General features: G+C 35.9%; 1 pseudogene across 1 annotated transcript; it reads right to left on the bottom strand.

Moving 5' to 3' along the window:
- Positions 1 to 10,475: 10,475 nt before the first annotated feature.
- LOC101002344 lies at positions 10,476 to 10,952 on the bottom strand (annotated as a pseudogene). Its single transcript, XR_647111.4, has one exon. The product of XR_647111.4 is annotated as a 60S ribosomal protein L27 pseudogene (transcript).
- Between the last annotated feature and the right edge of the window lie 1,015 nt (positions 10,953 to 11,967).

The raw sequence follows: 11,967 nt of genomic DNA, 5'->3' as shown, positions 1-11,967 counted from the left end.
TCAGATCTTCTGCCTAGGAGTATTAGTAGCCTCCATCTTTAATCTCAAGATTTGAGTTTTAATGAACAATTACTACATTCTGGTCATTTTTGTATGCATAATTAAAACCTACAAAAAATAAAAGTGCTTTACTCCTGAAATCTATAGTAGACATTCAGTTCTATTAAGAGGTAGTATTTTTTTATTGGGCTTCATTGCCCAGTTGAGGTCACAAGCAAAACCTGTTTTTGTTACTAGTCTTTGGTTTAAAAAGTTTTCTTTTAGCTTAATTTTTATAAATATGTATTTAAGGATATGCATGCTTTCTTTTTCAGGTATACTATATGTGATGAAATGAATACTAGATGAAGTAGCCTTTACATAATGTAAAGAGACATTATTTTCAACATTTCTTTTCAATTGAAATGGAATTTATCTTTGTAGCTACTTACATACTGAGTTACACTACGCTGACATATAATGACAGTCCAGTAAATTATATTGTTTAAAGTTGACATAAATTTAAGAAAAAATAGAAATTAATATTAAATTAACTCATATATATATATGTATCTTTAAAGACAGCTTACACACATCACATGTGTTCAGTTAGGATTTTATTAACCACCTCGAAGAATATTGCTGCACTCAGTTTGTTGATGTTCAGAAAAGTCAACAGACCCACCTTTAAAGTTCATCTCCTGATATAAACACAAATAATGTTTTCCTCCTGGCATGAAAGCACAAGATGTAATTCAGATATGGTAACTTTATGTCAAATGACAGTCACATAGATGATTGGTCAGAAAGAACATCAGTACAAGAAAGAGAGAAAATCCAGTACTGAAACTGACGTCTATTGAAATAATCTTATCTAAATTGCAGAAACAAAGATTAGTTTACAGTGTGCACTTTACATAAGAAGTCATTCCTAATCTAACCCACAATGAAAGAGCTCTTGACAGAGGGTGTGCTTTGTTCCTACTCTCCCTTCCTTCTTAGCTCTCTTGGTGACTGAACATAGATGAAATCACTATTAGAAAGAAAGAGAAAAAGCATAGAACATTTAACATTAAGGAGATTGAAATGATGGTTAAACACTGGAGGACTCTCTTGAAAATTTTCCTGATCCTGGTTGTTTAATCCCAGAATAGTTCCCATACGGACAGGATTAAACACAAGCACACATGGTTACAAAATGTAGGAAAAACTACATGCTTTGATAATTGAGCTCTTAAAAGCACAAAAACACCATATTAATCACATTTTATTTGAATAAAGAAGAAATATATAAGGAGATGGATTTTGAAATATATATGAGAATTCTGGAACAACTTGGACTGGTGATCTTAAAATCTAAGTTTTCTTTGTTCTTTAATTGAATCCTTCACGGATGAGGGAAAACTCAGCCTCTCATCCCTGCTGTTTGACACCTCTGTGAGCTTTTGTGCTGTTTTAGTAACGTTCATACAATGCTGGCACAAAAACTGAGCAACACACAGTTAAGGAAGAAGAAACTAAATTCTGCATCCCCACTATCCCATAGATAGCAGGAGATACATGCACATGAATGTGCTTTGGGGTTTAAATCAATGTTATTGTTTCCAATTAATATCTCTCACTCTTAACATTGATCTTCATTGAACAACAGGTTTGACTTCCTTTTCTTTATTTCAGTCCTTACATTTTAGTGTGGGTTCAAGATAGAGATTTTGAGAAACAGCAGGAAAAAAGAGAGTGAATTGTCAAAGCTCTGATGTGGTTTTTGCCTTACAGTGAAGACAGAGCAGCCCAGAGTTCAGGTTTTCACTGCATAAAGCCTTATTTTCTTCTATAGTCCTTAACGTCCTTGTCCTTTTCTTGCCTTAAACTTTTATTTGCTTCCAATGTGAAATGGAACTGTGACTTATGGTTCTGGTAAAGAATAATTTAATTTAAGTTCTTTAAAGATGAAAATAGGATAATATTATTATTAAGCAGTATAAATTTCTTGTGAAGAATAAAAAGATTTCCTCCTCAAAGAAAGCATCCTGTATATAAGAGAAAATTCTAATTTGATTGAAAGACAATATAACTGAAGTAGATACAATGCCTTATAGTTTTAAAGTATTTTTACATCACAATCCTATTTAATTTTTATAATAATGTTATAATATAAGTAAGGCTAACATTATTATTTCTATTTTACAAAAGAGAAAACTGAGGTATAGAGAGAACAGGTAATTTGTCAGAGACCAACCAGCTATGAAATGTGTAGCATGGACTTAAATTCAGTTCTTCTGTCTCCAAATCAATGTTCTTCCACTATATTATAATGTCTCCTAAAATGACCTGCTTTGTCCCACTTTAATTAATATGATTTTATTAATATGATTCTCTTTTTCCACAAGTAGAAAATATGGCAGTTCCTTTTAAGGGAAGCAAAGCTCTAGTTTACATTTTAGAAAAAGATTTCTCATGTGGTGCTTTATACGGGGCACTGAGGGATGGAGTGTACAGTGTCATCAGCTATCTCAGTATTGTGAATGCTTTGTCCAGCTTTGAAAGTTGTACATTGCTTTAGACACTTGATTAAATATAAGAGCTTTTCATTAAAGTGCAATTCAAGAAAAGTAAGTTTGAAGAGGAGCGAAGGCAATTTTATCCATGAAGGCAGCTTTCTACTGACATTTAGTCCACCACGAGGCCCTAGATTAGCCCAAGAATATGACTATCTTATTCTACTGATATTTGTAGTAAGACTGATTCAACTTTAAGAGATAAAAATTAAACTCAAATAACTTAGGCAAAAAGGGAAATTGCTGGCCTATGGAGGCAAACTGTAAAGGGCAGGAACATCTGGAACTGAAGATTTGAATGTCATAATGACCCTTTTCATTTTGGTCTTTGCATCTTTTCACACATTGGCTTCACTCTCTGAGTCTAATTTTCTTCTCATAAGTGGGGCATAGCTACAAACAACTTTAAAGCTCATATTCTTGAATGCTTCCTTCTGGGAGAAGAGGGAGCTCCGTGCTATACTTACTACTGTATTTTTCTAAAGTAAAGAAAAATCTAGATTTGGCTAAGCTTCTGTTATGTGCCCATCTCTGAGCTAAATCATTGTTTAAAGACATTTAACTGTCACCATTGGTCCAATTTGGGTCAGGTGCTCACTCCTAAACCAATAGTTAAAGCCAGAGAGGAGATGTGATGACAATTCCTATTGGAAACATAGGTTTCTGGTGGTGGGGTTGGGGGAGACACAGTGATGAGTGCAAGTTTCCCTTCACCTCCAAATGGAAGAAGCAATTGTGGGCAAAGAAACAATGGATGTCACATGTTTCACTACAAGCTTTATACAGCAATATTTCCAAATGATTTTTCCTCAGCTGTGTTCATATGGAAAAACTTCGTTACTTGCTCCAACTTATTTTTGTTTTCTTACCTTAGCAATACTTATTTATTAATTTATTCCTTTTACTATTCCCCAAAAGATCTAGGGTGTTATCACAGATCGATTATCCTCGAAAAACCAGTATAATCTAATATAGAAATTAGTTTATTTTAGTAGTTAAAAGAATAAGTTCCACAGTGAGATTTCCAGAGTTCAAACCCTGGGTGATCACTTGCCAGCTATAAGACCTCGAACAAGCTTCTCCCTGGGCACAGGATGGAGCTTTAACTTTCATCATTGAAAGCTTTAACATTCATGGCATTGAAAGCTTTAACTTTCAATGCTAATTAATTTAGCATTGATGAAGGTCTTTTCTTCTTGTCGATGCCAGGCTTTCTGGGTCATGATATCTAAGTCCCAATGGATTCTGAGATTCTGCATAGCATGAAAATCATGCTGTGTGCTCAAGCCTTCACCCGACAATCAATAGCATTAGGTAGTCATGTTAAAGTTAAAAGAGACAGAAGAGATACGATTCCAACTTCATTCTCACTGACAGCAAACAAAGGTTGTAAATGTGAGGGCTACAGGCACATAAGTTCTGAAAAAAGTACTTTTTCCCTTACTCGGTGCCTCCCTTTGCTCAGGTGTGTTCAGTGGGGTTAGCAAGCCTGTGTGGCCACCAGCCTCCCTTCTCAATAACAGAAAGGTGGACTCTCAGTAATCAACTTCAAATACTGTTTTTATTTTGTCGTTAAACTCAGAATCCAGTAGTCAGTTTTAATTGCTCATTCCACAGAAACAAAATAGCTGCTCATGAACTTTAACATATGTCAACAATTAGTCAATATTAGTCAATACCCTCTGCCTTCATTTCCAAATGTTTCCAAATTCTGTTCTGCAGATAAACATATTTGCTTCTTCAACTATTACTGCTCTGGTTTCTGTCTCCACTCCACTCCTACAGGAGATAATTGTATGTATAAATCTCTGTGTGTATGTGTGTGTGTGTGTATATGTATACATACATGTGTATATATACATGTATACATACATGTGTGTATATACATGTATACATACATGTGTGTATATACATGTATACATACATGTGTATATATACATGTATACATGCATGTGTATATATGTATATGTATACATACACGTGTATATGTGTGTATATGTATACATACACGTGTATATGTGTGTATATGTACATACACGTGTATATGTGTGCATATGTATACATACACGTGTATATGTGTATATACATGTGTATATATGTGTATATGTGTATATGTGTATATACATGTGTATATATGCATATATACATGTGTGTAGATATACGTGTATATATGTATGTACATATGTGTATATATATTTAATACATATGTATGAACCAAATACTGTCCTCAGCGTTTTATACACAACATCTCATCTAAATCTCACTATAACTTCACAAAGTAAGCATTACTTTTCCCATTTTATGGAAGTTCAAAGAGGTTAAGTGATTTCTCAGAAGTCATAGACAGTAAGTGGCCAACACAGAATTAAAATGCAAGTCAGTGTGTTTCTATAGTCCATGTTCAATACATGCACACATCTGATCACATGAAAGACAGGCCTATCACGATTGCAAGAGATGTGAATCTATGTGGTCTGGCTAATCAGTTGATCACTAAATCAAAAATTTTATAGGCTACAATAAAGGGATGAAATAAATAGATGCAACAAAATTGGCTTAAATGTAGTCTTAAAATGAAGTTTGAAATAATCGATTACACATTAATAAGATTAAGAAGACCTAACTTAACAATACAAAATGTTTCTTAAAAATGCCCTGATCATTTTATCTGACAGAAAGGTCAGTTTAAGTCAACATTGTAACTAATATCTTAAGAAAGCCAATGTAAATGTTGACTACATTAATAGCATATTATTTAGGTCAATAAAGTCAACAAAAGTAAAACTTCATTGTGTCACGCAGAATTATGACTGCTCCACTTTAACAAGGAAATAATATAAAAAACACATAAAGATATAGTACAAAGTCTAGAAACAATGTCACATGAGAAATTATTCAGGATATAGGGATTTGTATGTCTAAAGAAGAGAAGATTGGGGTAGGAAGGATGCAGAGACATTTGTTAGGTGTCTTCAAACCCTTGGAAGGGTAGACTCTGTATTGTTTTATAGCAGGGATTCCCAACCCCCAGGGACACGGACCAGTACTGGTCAGTGGCCTGTTAGGAACTGGACTGCACAGAAGGAGGTGAGCCACGGGCAAGTGAGCATTACCACCTGAGCTCAGCCTCCTGTCAGATCAGCAGCAGCATTAGATTCTGATAGGAGCGCAAGCCCTATTGTGACCTGCGCTTGCAAGGGATCTAGGTTGCACATTTCTTGTGAGAATCTAACTAATGCCTGATGATTTGAGATGGAACAGTTTCATCCCCCACCCTGTCTCCCATCTCTGGCCCTGGAAAAATTGTCTTCCATGAAGCTGGCCCCTAATGCAAAAAAGGTTGAGGGCCACTCTTTTACAGAACAGAAGAAGAGGCTGATAGGCACAAATTGTAGAAGAGTATGTTTCAGCACACGGTGAAGACTGACTTACTCAGTTGCTCAACAGGAGAAAGGGATACCACAAAAAAGAATGAGATTTATTCATTTGTTTTCATAATACATGTTCATGGGAAGGCCAGATGACTATTTTTAAAGATTCTATCAAAGAGATTATAAAAAACTACCCACCAGATTGTCTTATACAAGGAAATTGAACTAAATGTAGCCTTTAAAACTAAAAATAGTATAAGAATTTTTTCTTGCCCAATTATATTCCTTATGATAGAATTTATTAAGAATGTTATATCATCCTTATATAGCATGCTTTCCCTCCATCAATACACCCCCCAGAATAGCAGAGTCTCTGTAAAATTGTTCTAGTGTCCGTATCTGGATTTATCCACTACAATTGCTGCCTGATATCCCATTAACATCACCAAGTCTTTGTGTTATAATTTCAACTCCAGGTTTTACCTCTCATTTAAAATGTAATTTGTTGCATGTGTTTCTGTAACTTGACTTGAAAAAGGTCTGAGAATGAGTGTTGTCGTGTAAACTTTAAAGCTTAAGCCAACTGCTGATTGCTAATATTAATGTTTTCATATATTTGCATTTATTATCCCTCCATTATTAAGTGCTAGGTTTGTGGCAAGTAAGGTTTTCATTTTAAAATGAGTCAAACAATTTATAAAATTATTTTATTCATCTTAAAAAATTTTAATAAATAAAAGTTGCTAATATATAAATCATAGAAACATGACAGGAAAAGTCCAAGTTTATAGAAAATATTTACTCTTGGAAATATCCCTGTCAGATTTGTTTTGCCCGTTTAACAGAAAATACATATTCTTGAAAACTTCTACACATTTTTCTTGCAAATTCTGGTATATTTTGAAGTTAAGATTTGTAATAGATGTAAAGTTGGCATGTGAGGAGGAATTAGTTGTTAATGAACTACATCTTGTTCATGGGAAACATGGAGTTGAACCATCTTGAGTACTTCTGAAAGCTGGAGGTTAATGTTTAAAATTACTGAAGGGAAGGTGGAGCTTTTTTCTTCCAAAGTCATAAAAAGGAATAATTGCGATGACACACCACAGTATGCATTTTATACTGTTGAATGATGGCAGCTTCACATTTGGCTCCATGCCTCAGAGGCCTAGCACACCCAGGGAGCATTGTAAAAGCTGCCTAATGCACACCCTGGCGTGTGTGTGCCCACTTTTACAGCGAGCAATAATTTTAAAGGAACATACAGTACCTACCAAGAAGCTTGTTTAGAAGACATGATGTAAATCACTAGGGATACAAAACTTATGAACAATATTTTTACTAATAAGTAAATAAATAACAATCCTGGTTTGACTTGCTTAAACAAATAGTGATTATATACCATTTTAAATGCTTTAGTGAAATATTTAGACTCTAAATATTTTCTGATGATGATAATATCAAGAAGATTTCAGAATCCAGTAGCTGGATGAATAAGCCTACAATCTTGAAAATGGTTTTCTGCTGCTTTTCAGTCATACCACATTTTTCAAGTAAGAATAAGTTGCTTTCTTTTGGAGGTATAATGTTATACCAGCTGTAGTAGAATTGTAATACTTCTTAAAGTTAATATTTTTCCAAATCAAGATGCTGAAAACATGTTAAAATCCATAAATTATACCAAAGTAATCATTTAAATACTTGTGGTAATTATGACCTAGTGTTCATAAATAAAGGACAAGAACTCTGATTATCCTGGATAAGTTTTTATTCTTTGTAATCTGAGTGGACCATCGACAACATTCATAAGAATGAACCATCCATCAGAGGCAGATCCAGGTTTGGCACAGACTTTAGTTTGCATTATCTGTTGGGATTAGGGGTTGCCTCTTTAAAAACATAAATACATATACAAGAAGTGAATAATTAGAATGAGGAAAAAAATCACAGTGAATCACTGGAAACTTAAAAATTCAGCCTAGTGTCTCCTAAGATGCCTTTAGGCAATTTATAGGAAAAGTCTGTATTATCCTGGTTACAATTCGGCTTCCCTTGAAACTCTACAATTGGAACTTACAATTTGGTTGCAATTTGGGTTCCCTTGGAACTCTACAATTCCCAGCATCTCCAAGTGCTCAAGGTTCCCATGCAAATGAAGGCCCTAACGCTTATGTTTTATTTGTTTCATGATAACTTTACCTCTGCTGGCCATATATAATATTGGTATGGAAGAAACAGTGGTAAGAAGTACTGTTTCTGACCCTGCTTCCTTCAGAGTTCATAGTTCTAGAATGAATTTAAGATTGTGGGCAAGAGTCAGATCAAGGTTTAGAGCTCACCCTTAAAAGGAAATTATTTAAATGTTTTATTTTATAATTTTGGCTTTATATTTCGCTTTCTTACATACTATCAACTGGGAGAGATTAATATGCAGATATGAGAACAATCCACATTTTCAAGGGCTGTGATTCTAAAGCAAAACAGGGATTAGGTGTCTTGGAAGTGTTTTTATTCTTAGCAATCTGCAATGTACACATACATATATAACTTTGTAGTTATAATAGCAACACAGTACACATAATCAGTAGTTTGTAATTCCTGTCAATGAATCCTCTAGGAAACAGATGCTATTTTGGTGCTGTGGACACAAGAAGGGAGTAAGCCTCTGAAGATTCTTAATTTGTTTTATTTTATTTTTAGAGATGCGTCTTGCTCTGTCACCCAGCATGAATAATAAGACAGTCACAGGACTGGGACCTACCCTAAAGAGCTAGATGACTCAGTTCTTTACTGCTATCTTCAGTATCCAAGAAGAATGGCTGTCATCTCACCCTGAATATGATTTGCCCCAAATGATCGGACCTTCAGAAATACGTTAAATCTATGAAATTCCCTTTTTCTTTTTCATTCTTCTCATTGTTATTAAAATGACTTTTGCTGATTCATTTCCATGTCTTTTTATTCCCCACTATTCTTTAGAGTAGAAGAATTTAAGCAACTACCAGAAAGAGGTGAGTTTTTACAGGCGAGGTATACAATTGACAAGAAAAATGTCATATCTGAAACCATGCTCTTTTCTAGAAAAAATACTTGGTATGAATTTTTATTCTATATTGGAGGCATTTTTTCAGATATGCAATTTACCATTCTCAGCACTAATAATTTTCTCTTTTCTGTCACATGCACTCCAAGGGCTCTGTCATTCTTATTGTTAGTGCTCAGATGTCCTTTCCACGTATTAAGTTCCCTGCTAGCTTGTTAAATCAACAGTGCATTTCTCTTCTGATGACTACAGCCACTCGAGGGTGGAGGATGAGGAAAGTGAGAGAAAGAGAAAAAGCAGAAGATGTCCTGGGAGAGAAAAGGAGAGCACAATTTGGAGTGACGAGTTAAGGAGATCCCTTTCTCTATCTAGTAAAATAGATGTCCCTAAATTCTCAAGTTTAATATAAGCTGGAGCTACAGAGAAAACATCCATCCATTTATCTGACAATTTTTTTTTAGTGCATACTGAGAATCATGTCTAGGCAATGTGGATACATTAGTGAATGAAATTATAAAATTCCTCCCCTCCTGAAGTTTATATTTTAGATAGGATGGTTGGGGGATAGAGAGAAAACTAAGTAAATTATTTAGTATATTAAAAGATAATAAATGCTTTGAAGAAAACTAAGACAGGCCATCAAGATAGGAAGTGCTTCAGGGCAGGGGTGGAGAGTAAAAATTTGAATCAGACACTGAACAGGTGACCTTTGTGCAAAAAACTCAAAAAAGTGAGAGAACAAGGCATGCAGTTATTGAAGAAAAGAGAATCCAGAGAAAAGGAAAATCAAATGTAATTGCCTAAGCAGGAGTACATACTCAGGATGTCCAAAGAAGGGCAAAGAATTAGTATGGCAGGAATTGAGGGGAGATGGGATCATAAGAGTAACAAGAAGTCAGTGTGTGATCCATTATAGTAACTTTAGTTTTGCTCTGAGTTTAAAAAAAAAAGCCACAACTTATTACATGTTTTTAAACAGTGGGGTCATATAATCTGACATTTTTCAAGAAGAAACACTCTGCTACTGTGTTGAGAACAGGATATGGGAAGCCAGGGAAAAGCCAGTGAGAGGTTATTATATAATTCAGGCAAGAAAGCAAGAAGTGATGGTAGCACACATCAGGGTGGAACCAGTCGGGGAGCAGGGGTTGTATTCCAGACATATTTGGAAAGGTGAGCAAACAGGACTTGTTCGATGGATTGCCTGTAAAAGAAAAAGAGGAGTCATCGATGACTGCAAGATTTTTCATCTGAACAATTGAAAAAGTTGCCTGAAATAGGGAAGACTGTGTGCATGTTTAGGCAAAGACAGACAATCAGGAAGTCAGTTTTGTTTATGCAAGGACAATCAGGAAGTAAGTTTTGTACATAACTTTGAGATGTTTATTGGTCATCCAAGTGGAGATGTCAAAATAGAAAGTTTATGGATGAGGCTTGAGTTTAGGAAGCAGGTCCAGACTGGAGGTATCAGATTATGGATAGTGTTATTTATTTATTTATTTATTTATTTATTTATTTATTTATTTTCTTTCCTTTTTAATTTTTAATGACCAAAACAAAGCATCTAAAACCGCAGCTTCTGGAAGAACCACTTGTTCTTGCCTGTCTTGTATCTCTCTTCAAACTTGACCTTGGCCTCTCGTCGGGCCTTGCGTTTAAGAGCAGGATCTCTGAAGACATCTTTATTGACGACAGTTTTGTCCAAGGGGATATCCACAGAGTACCTTGTGGGCATTAGGTGATTGTAGTTATAAACTTTCACAAAAGACTTGATCTTTGACCTCTTGGCGATCTTCTTCTTGCCCATGGCAGCTGTCACTTTGCAGGGGGAGCAGTCAATTCCAGCCACCAGAGCATGGCTGTAGGGGCGATCTGAGGTGCCATCATCAATGTTCTTCACGATGACGGCTTTGTGTCCAGAGTAGCGTCCAGTCAGGACAAGCACCACCTTCCCAGTTTTCATGAACTTGCCCATTTCGGCAGCAACCACTCAGGCCTACCTATGGATAGTGTTTAAAGCCATGTGATTGAAGGAGTTCATCAAGTGAGCAAACATAGACAAAGCAGTCCAAAGATTGAGAAGACTGAACCCTGGGACACTCTAGTGTTCAGAAATCAGGTGAATAATTAAAATCTAGCAAAGAAGATTAAAATAGAGTTGGCAGTAAGGTAGGTGGCAAAGCAGGAAAGTGGGTATTGAGCAAGTAAGAGTCGGATGACTTAATCACACATCAGTCTCAAAAAGCGTTTACTGGAGGGGAATCTGGAAGGAGATGCAGTGGCAGATTCTCGTCACACTTTGGGGCAGGGCACAGGGATCCAGGAGGGCTGGCTCTTGTATTCCAATCGAGGAACTCTAGCCCTTGAGCTGGTAGGTCTGAAAAGCTGCATGACTGAGAAGCCCAGATTTTCCCTTGAAGTCTGTAGTTCTATTTGTAAAATGGGGCACAGGCTCCCAGCTCTTTTCTGTGTGTGATTAACCAGGGAGAATTCTCAGGGAGAAAAGGAGTAGGTGGGCCACAAAGAAATGGAAGGAAAGCAGCATTTACAAGACACTGTAGACAAAAAAGCAAAGAGTGAGAGTGCGTGCATGCGTGCGTGCGTGAGGGTGTGTGTGTGTTAAAACAAGGGGCAAAGAGGGACAAAAGGAGAAATGTAAACTGATAAAGAGACAATGTAACAAAAAGATATAACCATCATGAACATATATACCCCTCTCCTCTAAGACTCCATTCCCTCTGGCGGTTTTAATTCTCAAATGCGTTCAGATGGTTTGCTCTTCATTCATGCCATTTGAGGTCCATGCACACCCCACATTCAGTATGCTCAGAATTGAGCTCATTCTCATTTGATCCCATTACTGCCCCCCCACCCCACCACAAAATATATTTGTGTTTCCGTATTCCCTTAGTGTATGATACCTGTTTTAGTTTTTCTGGGTGAAAAACAACCACAAAATCTCAGTGGCATACAATAATATGCATTTATTTCTCACTTAATGGGTCTGTGGTTTAGC

Source organism: Papio anubis, chromosome 3 (assembly GCF_008728515.1).
Source record: "Papio anubis isolate 15944 chromosome 3, Panubis1.0, whole genome shotgun sequence".
Lineage (NCBI taxonomy): Eukaryota > Metazoa > Chordata > Mammalia > Primates > Cercopithecidae > Papio > Papio anubis.
The sequence above is the reverse complement of the archived record's forward strand: the minus strand, read 5'-3'. Positions and strand labels throughout refer to the sequence as shown.